Below are 8,280 nucleotides of genomic sequence, written 5' to 3'. Positions count from 1 at the left end.
CTAATATTTACTTTTAGTCAGACTAAGATAGGGTTACTACTTGAGTTGCTATGGCTCCAGCTGAAAGAAAGCCTGTGCAGTCATATCACGCGTAAACATTTGCTTTATGCTAAAAATATGGTGGACCTGGCATTACAGCTATTACAAATCTCCTAAGTTGTCTCGGGTAGTGTATTAGTTACTTTTCATACTGCTATGAAGAAATACTCGAACCTGGGTAATTTATAAAGAAAAAGAGGTTTAATGTACTCACAGTTCCACAAGGCTGGGGAGGCCTCAGAATCGTGGCGGAAGGCAAAGAAGGAGCAAAAAGGTATGTCTTACATGGCAGCAGGCAAGAGAGCACGTGCAGGGAAACTGCCCTTTATAAAACCATCAGATTTAGTGAGATGTATTCACTATCACGAGAACAGTATGGGAAAAACCTGCCCCCATGATTCGATTACCTCCTACCGTGTCCCTCCCACGACACATGGGGATTATGGGAACTACAATTCAAGATGAAATTTCGGTGGGGATGCAGCCAAACCATATCGGGTAGCAACAACCTAGGGTCAGTTTTGCAGGTGGTAAAGCCATTTGCCAAGATAGTTGTAGGTAAAGAAGGGCAGATTTATTAGAGAAATTATGAAAATATGTTGCAATGGGCAGCTCAGCAGAGAAGGGGCTACCTGCAAAGAGGCAAGGGCTGGAGGAAAGTTTTATAGGGTCCTGCTGAAGGGTGCTATGTGTGGAATGAGGTCATTGTGCCCACAGGTTGTTTGTGATTAGCTGTCTCTTAACAATTGTTCATACAATAATTGTTCATTATTGTTCTCAACTTGGGGCTCTCCCCAACCTGGGGACCCTTCCTTATTGTTGCTTACTTATCAGGACTCCACATAAGGGTGTGGAAACTTCATTCATTCATATCTTCAACGCAAATTGTAGGTAGCCTGTTTTTTAAAACATTTATTCAACAAATATTTAGTCCAAGCCACTATTACTTATTATCTTCTCTACTATTTTATGGACTTTTAACTATCTCTGACACTATTCACTATTCTTCCACATTTTCTATTATTTATACCTATGGTAAAATTTGCCAGTTTGACCATACAACTAATACTCACAGGGAATATATAGAGTCTAGAAGAAAATATACAGGTCCTTAAAGGCTGCCCTGCCAACAAAACCATAATGCAGGAACAAACATCACAACTATGCCAAATAATCAATCCTACAATGTCCAAAATTTTACTTTAAAACTGGAATTTCCAGACTTCCTTTCTGCATTAACCAGTTTAACTAGACAGTAATGAAATATTCCTCCTACTTTATGCTGTGATAGTTTATTTATTTATTTATTTATTTATTTATTTATTTGAGACAGAGTTTCGCTCTTGTTGCCCAGGCTGGAGTGCAGTGGCACGATCTCAGCTCACCACAACCTCCACCTCCCAGGTTCAAGCGATTCTCCTGCCTCAGCCTCCCGAGTAGCTGGGATTACAGGCATGTACCACCACGCCCGGGTAATTTTGTATTTTTAGTAGAGGCGGGGGTTTCTCCATGTTGGTCAGGCTGGTCTAGAACTCCTGACCTCAGGTGATACCCCTGCCTCAGCCTCCCAATGTGCTGGGATTACAGGTGTGAAGCCACCGCGCCCGGCTGCTGTGATAGTTGAGATGTAAACCAAAAATAAAATTCTAAGTCACCCAATCCAACTGAATGGACCCTTCCTGTTGACCAAGGACATTCCAAAGTAAACTGAAAAGACCAGCTTAGGCCATGATGGGAAGGGGAGGTGTCAACATGCCTCATTCTACCTTCCTCCCTCTGGAATCCAGACACAACTGACCAGCATTAACATTAAAACAGAGATCTTAAGCTGGGCACAGTGGCTCATGCCTGTAATCCCAGCACTTTGGGAGGCCAAGGTGGGATCACCTGAGGTCAGAAGTTCAAGACCAGCCTGGCCAGTATGGTGAAGCCATGTCTCTACTAAAAATACAAAATTAGCCGGACATTGTGGTGCACGTCTGTCATCCCAGCAAGGCAGGAGAATCACTTGAACCCAGGAAGCAGAGGTTGCAGTGAGCCAGGATCATGCCATTGCACTCCAGCCTGGTCAACAGAGCGAGACTCCGCCTCATTAAAAAAAAAAAAAAAATTAGCCGGGTGTGGTGGCGGGCACATGTAGTCCCAGCTACTAGGGAGGCTGAGGCAGGAGAATGGTGTGAACCAGGGAGGCGGAGCTTGCAGTGAGCCGAGATTGTGCCACTGCACTCCAGCCTGTACAGAAATGCATTTCATAATGCATTTTAATTGCATTAGCAGTGATTTAATTTTTTTAGATGCTAAAACTTATGGGTGAAAGTGGATTAAATGTAGCCAAATGCAACATCAAAATCTTCAGGCACAAAAACCCATTAACTTTTCCATACTCTCAGAAGATGAACCTAATTTCAAATGAAAGCTGCCTGCAGAATATATTAAGCGTATTCTAGATATAATTCATTTTGGCAAACATACTGTAGAAATTCACATAACATTTTACTGTACTAAAAGTAAATTGCCCATGTAACAAAAAATATCTTTTTAGAGCTTCAAATGAATTTTAAAGGATGACTGATGGTCCTTGGAAAAGAAACAGTAAACTAATAAGGTTTGTAGCAATGATGTATGAGTTAGAAATTGCAGTTCCAGATGATCTCTTTATTAAAGAGACGATCTACACTTAATTTGGTCAACTGTTATGAACATAGTTCATGTTAAGTCCCCATTTAAATACAACCTGAAATACCAAAGTTAATTTTCTTTTCTTTTTTTTTTTTAGACAGAGTCTTGCTCAGTTGCCCTTCCTGGAGTGCAGTGGCGTGATCTCGGCTCACTGCAACCTCCACCTCCTGGGCTTGAGCGATCCTACTGCCTCAGCCCCCCAAGTAGCTGGGAGGACAGGCGCAAGCCACGGCACTCAGCTAATTTTTGTATTTTTCATAGAGATAGGGTTTCACCATGTTGCCCAATTTGGTCTCGAACTCCTGAGCTCAAGTGATCCGCCCGCCTTGGCCTCCCAGAGTGCTGGGATTACTTACAGGCATGAGCCACCGTGCCTGGCCAGAAAATTTTAAACACACACAAACTCTCAAGTGGCCTAATTCCCTCTCACCAAACCAATCACAATACAGATAAAAGAGAATAACTTGTATTCATTTTTGTACAAACAAAAAAGATATAAATTGTGAATGATGCATGATTTTTAATTACAAGTAAACTGGGCAAATGCTTCTGCATTATTTAAAGCTAAAAGGTGATCAGTGGAAACTTTCCTCTGTTAGTACTCTAATACTTTTTATATTTATCGGCTCACTACAACCTGTGCCTCCCAGGTTCAAGCGATTCTCCTGTCTCAGCCACCTGAGTAGCCGAGACCACAGGCACGCACTACCATGTCCGGCTAATTTTGTATTTTTAATAGAGACAGGGTTTCACCGTGTTGGCCATGCTGGTCTTGAACTCCTGACCTCAACCGATCCGCCTGCCTTGGCCTCCCAAAGTTCTGGGATTACAAGCGTGAGCCACCGCGCCCAGCCTTACTATAATTGTTACTATTTAAATCTCTTTTGCTCTCTCCTTCAAGAGAGACCTCATCCCATTCAGTTGCATCCATTTATTTATTCATCTTCTGCCTCCTGGGCTCGAGAGATCCTCCAGCGTGAGTCTCCCAAGTAGCTGGGACTACAGGCTCACACCACCATGCTTGGCTAAATTTTGTAGGTTTTGGAGAGACAGGCTCTTGCCACGTTGCCTAGGCTGGTGTCAAACTCCTGGGCTCAGATGATCCACCTGCCTTCGCCTCCCAAAGCACTGGGACATGAGCTACCACGCCCAGCCGCAAGTACTTTTACACAAAATGCAAACACTATTCTTCCATCATAAAAGTGATACCACAGCTTCTGTGAAGTTTTGCCAGGCAGTACTCATAATTACCTTGGGTAAACTTTTTGATGTTAAACTGTATCTTCTTATTACGAGTTTTTCCATTGTATTAACTGCTTTTACAACAACACAAATAACAAGTTATTTTACAAACCATTTAGAAATTTCTGTACTATGGTGCCAATAATGTAAAATATATTAATGCCTATTACATTCAGATAAATTATACACTTGGAAACCACATACTTATGACTTACAGAAACTTACATAAACAAATTATAGAAATTATATGCTCAATTTTTAGGTATATACTCTTAAATTAAGCTTAAGTATACATTCTCAAGATAAATTAACAGTTCAGGGCTTCACAACTTGAAATCTGTGGAAGATGACATTGGAGACAACAGAACTCTGGTGGAATTCTTAGATGGAATTTGCTGAAACTTTTTTTTTTTTTTTTTTTTTTTGAGATGGAGTATCGCTCTGTCGCCCAGGCTGGAGTGCAGTGGCGCAATCTCAGCTCACTGCAAGCTCTGCCTCCCGGGTTCACGCCATTCTTCTGCCTCAGCCTCCCGAGTAGCTGGGACTACAGGCGCCCACCACCACGTGCAGCTAATTTTTTATATTTTTAGTAGAGATGGGGTTTTACTATGTTAGCCAGGATGGTCTCGATCTCCTGACCTTGTGATCCACCCGCCTTGGCCTCCCAAAGTGAAACTTTTCTTTAAAATAGAGATGGGATCTTGCTGTATTGCCCAGGCTGGTCTCAGACTCCTTGCCTTAAGCAGTCCTCCCACCTCAGCCTCCTAAAGTGCTGGGATTACAAGCGTGAAGCATTACATCCAAGTGAAACTTCTTGAGATAGTTACATAATGTTTAAATCTGCTGGTGTAGAAGTTAATAAAGTGTAGAACTGAATAAATATTAAATATTAGATCAAGTTTCTCATGTTTACCTTAACGTATAAAGATTTATGTTAAAGCACTGATTTTCACAAAATAACATCAGTGTGAAATTGGAAAAGAAGCCAAATATTTTATTTCATGTATCTGGGAAATGAGGTGCTTTAGTCAACTGAATCTGCCCAAAACTAAAAAGCATTAATTAAAAAGTACTTAACTCAGAAATTGTAAAAATAGGAGACATCAATGAAATACATTCTACACAGAATACGCCAACCATACACTACTCTTTCTTGATAATAAAAAATGTATTTACTGAGCCAGTTGTGGTGGCTCACCCCTATAATCCCAGCACCTTGGAAGGCCAATGAGAGGGGATCAGTTGAGGCCAGGAGTTTGAGACCAGCCTGGCCAACATGGCGAAATGCCGTCTCTACTAAGAATACCAAAATGAGCCGGGCACGGTGGCACGCACCTGTAATCCCAGGTACTCCGAAGGATGAGGCAGGATAATTGTTTGAACTCAGGAGGTGGAGGTTGCAGTGAGCCGAAATCATGCCACTGCACTCCAGCCTGGGTGACAGAGTGAGTCTCTGTCTCAAAAAAAAAAAAAATAATAAGGAAAAGAAAAAAAGTCAGTTGCAGTGGCTCACACCTGTAATCCCAGCACTTTGGATGCCGAGGCAGGCGGATTACGAGGTCAAGAGATCGAGACCATCCTGGCCAACATGGTGAAACCTCCTCTCTACTAAAAATGCAAAAATTAGGCTGGGCACGGTGGCTCACACCTGTAATCCCAGCACTTTGGGAGGCCGAGGCGCGGAGATCACGAGATCAGGAGATTGAGACCATCCTGGCTAACACAGTGAAACCCTGTCTCTACTAAAAATACAAAAAATTAGCTGGACGTGGTGGCAGGCACCTGTAGTCCCAGCTACTTGGGAGGCTGAGGCAGGAGAATGGCGTGAACCCGGGAGGCGGGGCTTGCAGTGAGCCGAGATCCCACCACTGCACTCCAGCTTAGGCGACAGAGCCAGACTGTGTCTCAAAAACAGGAAAGAAAACAAAAGAAAATTTGGACTATTGCCAATTACAAATATTTTTAGAGAAGAATTCAAAACAGTAACTGTGGATGATGGAAACAATAGTTATGATAAAAGTCTGATGAAACTTCCCAGTTCACAAGGAAATTTAATTATGTGCAGCATTTTAAGACAGTAATCAGAATCATGACTGACAGCATCATATCAGGGCCACCAGACTTTTATAAATTTCATACAATCTTCAGAAATAATAACTTTTTTTTTTTTTTTTAGATAGATTCTACCTCTGTCACCCAGGCGGGAGTGCAGTGGCATGATCTCGGCTCACTGCAATCTCCGCCTCCTGGGTTCAAGCAATTCTCCTGTCTCAGCCTCCCGAGTAGGTGAGACTACAGGCATGTGCCACCAGGCATGGCTAATTTTTGTATTTTTAGTGGAGACAGGGTTTCACTCTATTAGGCTGGTCTGGAACTCCCGACCTCAGGTGATCCACCTGCCTTCATCTCCCAGAGTGCTGGGATTACAGGCATGAGTGACGGTGCCCAGCCATTCATGACATGTTTATACAGATATAACTTTAGCAAATATTTAGCATAACTATCAAAATTACAAATCATATTAAATTTGTATAAATGTATGCAATTTTTGGAACACGTATATCAACAACATACCCATAAATATAACTGAGATGAGATCTAATGTCACCTCACTTGACAGTGCCCTCCCATGCAGTATGGCCACATTTGACAATGCCTGCCCATTTAATCTACCAAATAAATCGAATCACTTAATACCTCTACAAGATGAGAGATACATTCTTTAGACTCCCCAAGGGATGCAGCTGAAAAAATCCCAAAGTTAGTTTTAAGCCAAAAAGACTTGATTTAGGATTTTGACACTGGAGAAACCCATCGAAGATGTCAAGTTTGAAAACACTTGATCAAAACAGAATCACAGGTCACTATTAAAAGAGTATTAATTTAACCAGAGACTTCCAAAGCAATACAGAAACTTACATGGATATAAAAACCTTAACCCTTTTGAAGGTCAGATTTGCTAAGTGATCAAAAGGGGTACTTGAATTGAATCGACACAGGAAGAGTGTGTACAGGGTTATGAGTGTAGGCAAATGGTTACTTTGGTCATATCTCCATTTGCCACCTGATTACACATGAGAATGGCATCTTTACTCACCAGAAAGCCAGTATTATGGGAGGTGTAGGAGGCATTCTTGGACCTGAGACAAGAACATTGTTGTGTAGAAATTTCATTGACTGTGTTAAAATTATTCTCCATGGGCTGGAGAACACATAACGTGGCGTTTAGAATGAGACGGGCATTGATTGGATGCAAGGTCTCCACACTTACTAGCTGTGTGACATTGGACAGAGTGCTTCATCATTCTGAGACTCAGTTTTTAAAGGATAAACAACTAACTACCTTGCAAGCTTGCTAGCAGGTTTAAGTGTAATAATGTGTGGGAATGACTGCACCGTGACTAACACGTAGTGACAGCTTAATTAATGTTAACCCTTATCATTATCATATAAGAATGTGAGTTACATAAGAGAGGAATCCTGTCAGTTCATTCTCTGCTGTGTCCCCAAGACCATGAATCATGGCTGGCACGTAGTAGGCATTTAATAATATTTGTTCAACAAGTATTTGGCAGTCTTGGAGGGCAGAAAAGGAGGTGGGGAAGATTTTTAAATAACATTTTTTAAAAAGTCACATTGTCCTGCAATACCAATTTTTCTTGCATATTTAGGAAATTGAGGGTTTTTTCCTAAAACATGCGGACATATGGGAAATAGGATGCAACATTTGCACTAATGTTTCAGACACAGTTAGAGGTTTCCAAGAGATTTTGCGCTGGGGAGGCTGCTTGCTACAAGCTCCCAAAGCTCTGGGAGGACATAGTATTCATTCGTCCCTCAGCAGAAGCGGTGAGGCAAGAAGCTCTGGGGAGCACCCAGCCTTGGACTTTTAGCATAGTGTGTCAGGTCTTCATAGTTTGGGCCCAGGGCACAGAGAAGTCACAGCTCTCCGGCATCCTGTGACCTTTACCCTCTTTGCCAAGGGAAAATGTGGCCCTCCAAAGCAAGAAACTTGAGGGCATAGGTCCCCCCAGCTCTGGCATCTGCCCAGAGCCCAAGAAGCAAGGAACAATGATCCTCCAGCTACCTCAAAGGGCTGGTACAGGTGGCCACTGCCCTGGCATCACCCAGCTGTGTTCGACAGCCTGAACCCCATCTGTGGGGATGTGAGGAGGAAAATACAAAAGTCCTTAGGTGAACACTGAGAAGGCAGATGCAGCAGAAGCCTCCAGGCCGGAACTACCCAGTCTTGGACCTATGCTGGAGATAGAGCATAGCTGGCGATCATGTGTCCTTACACTGTAAGGTCACCTGGTTGCA

This window comes from Gorilla gorilla, chromosome 18, assembly GCF_029281585.2.
Source record: "Gorilla gorilla gorilla isolate KB3781 chromosome 18, NHGRI_mGorGor1-v2.1_pri, whole genome shotgun sequence".
NCBI classification, from domain to species: domain Eukaryota; kingdom Metazoa; phylum Chordata; class Mammalia; order Primates; family Hominidae; genus Gorilla; species Gorilla gorilla.
The sequence above is the reverse complement of the archived record's forward strand: the minus strand, read 5'-3'. Positions refer to the sequence as shown.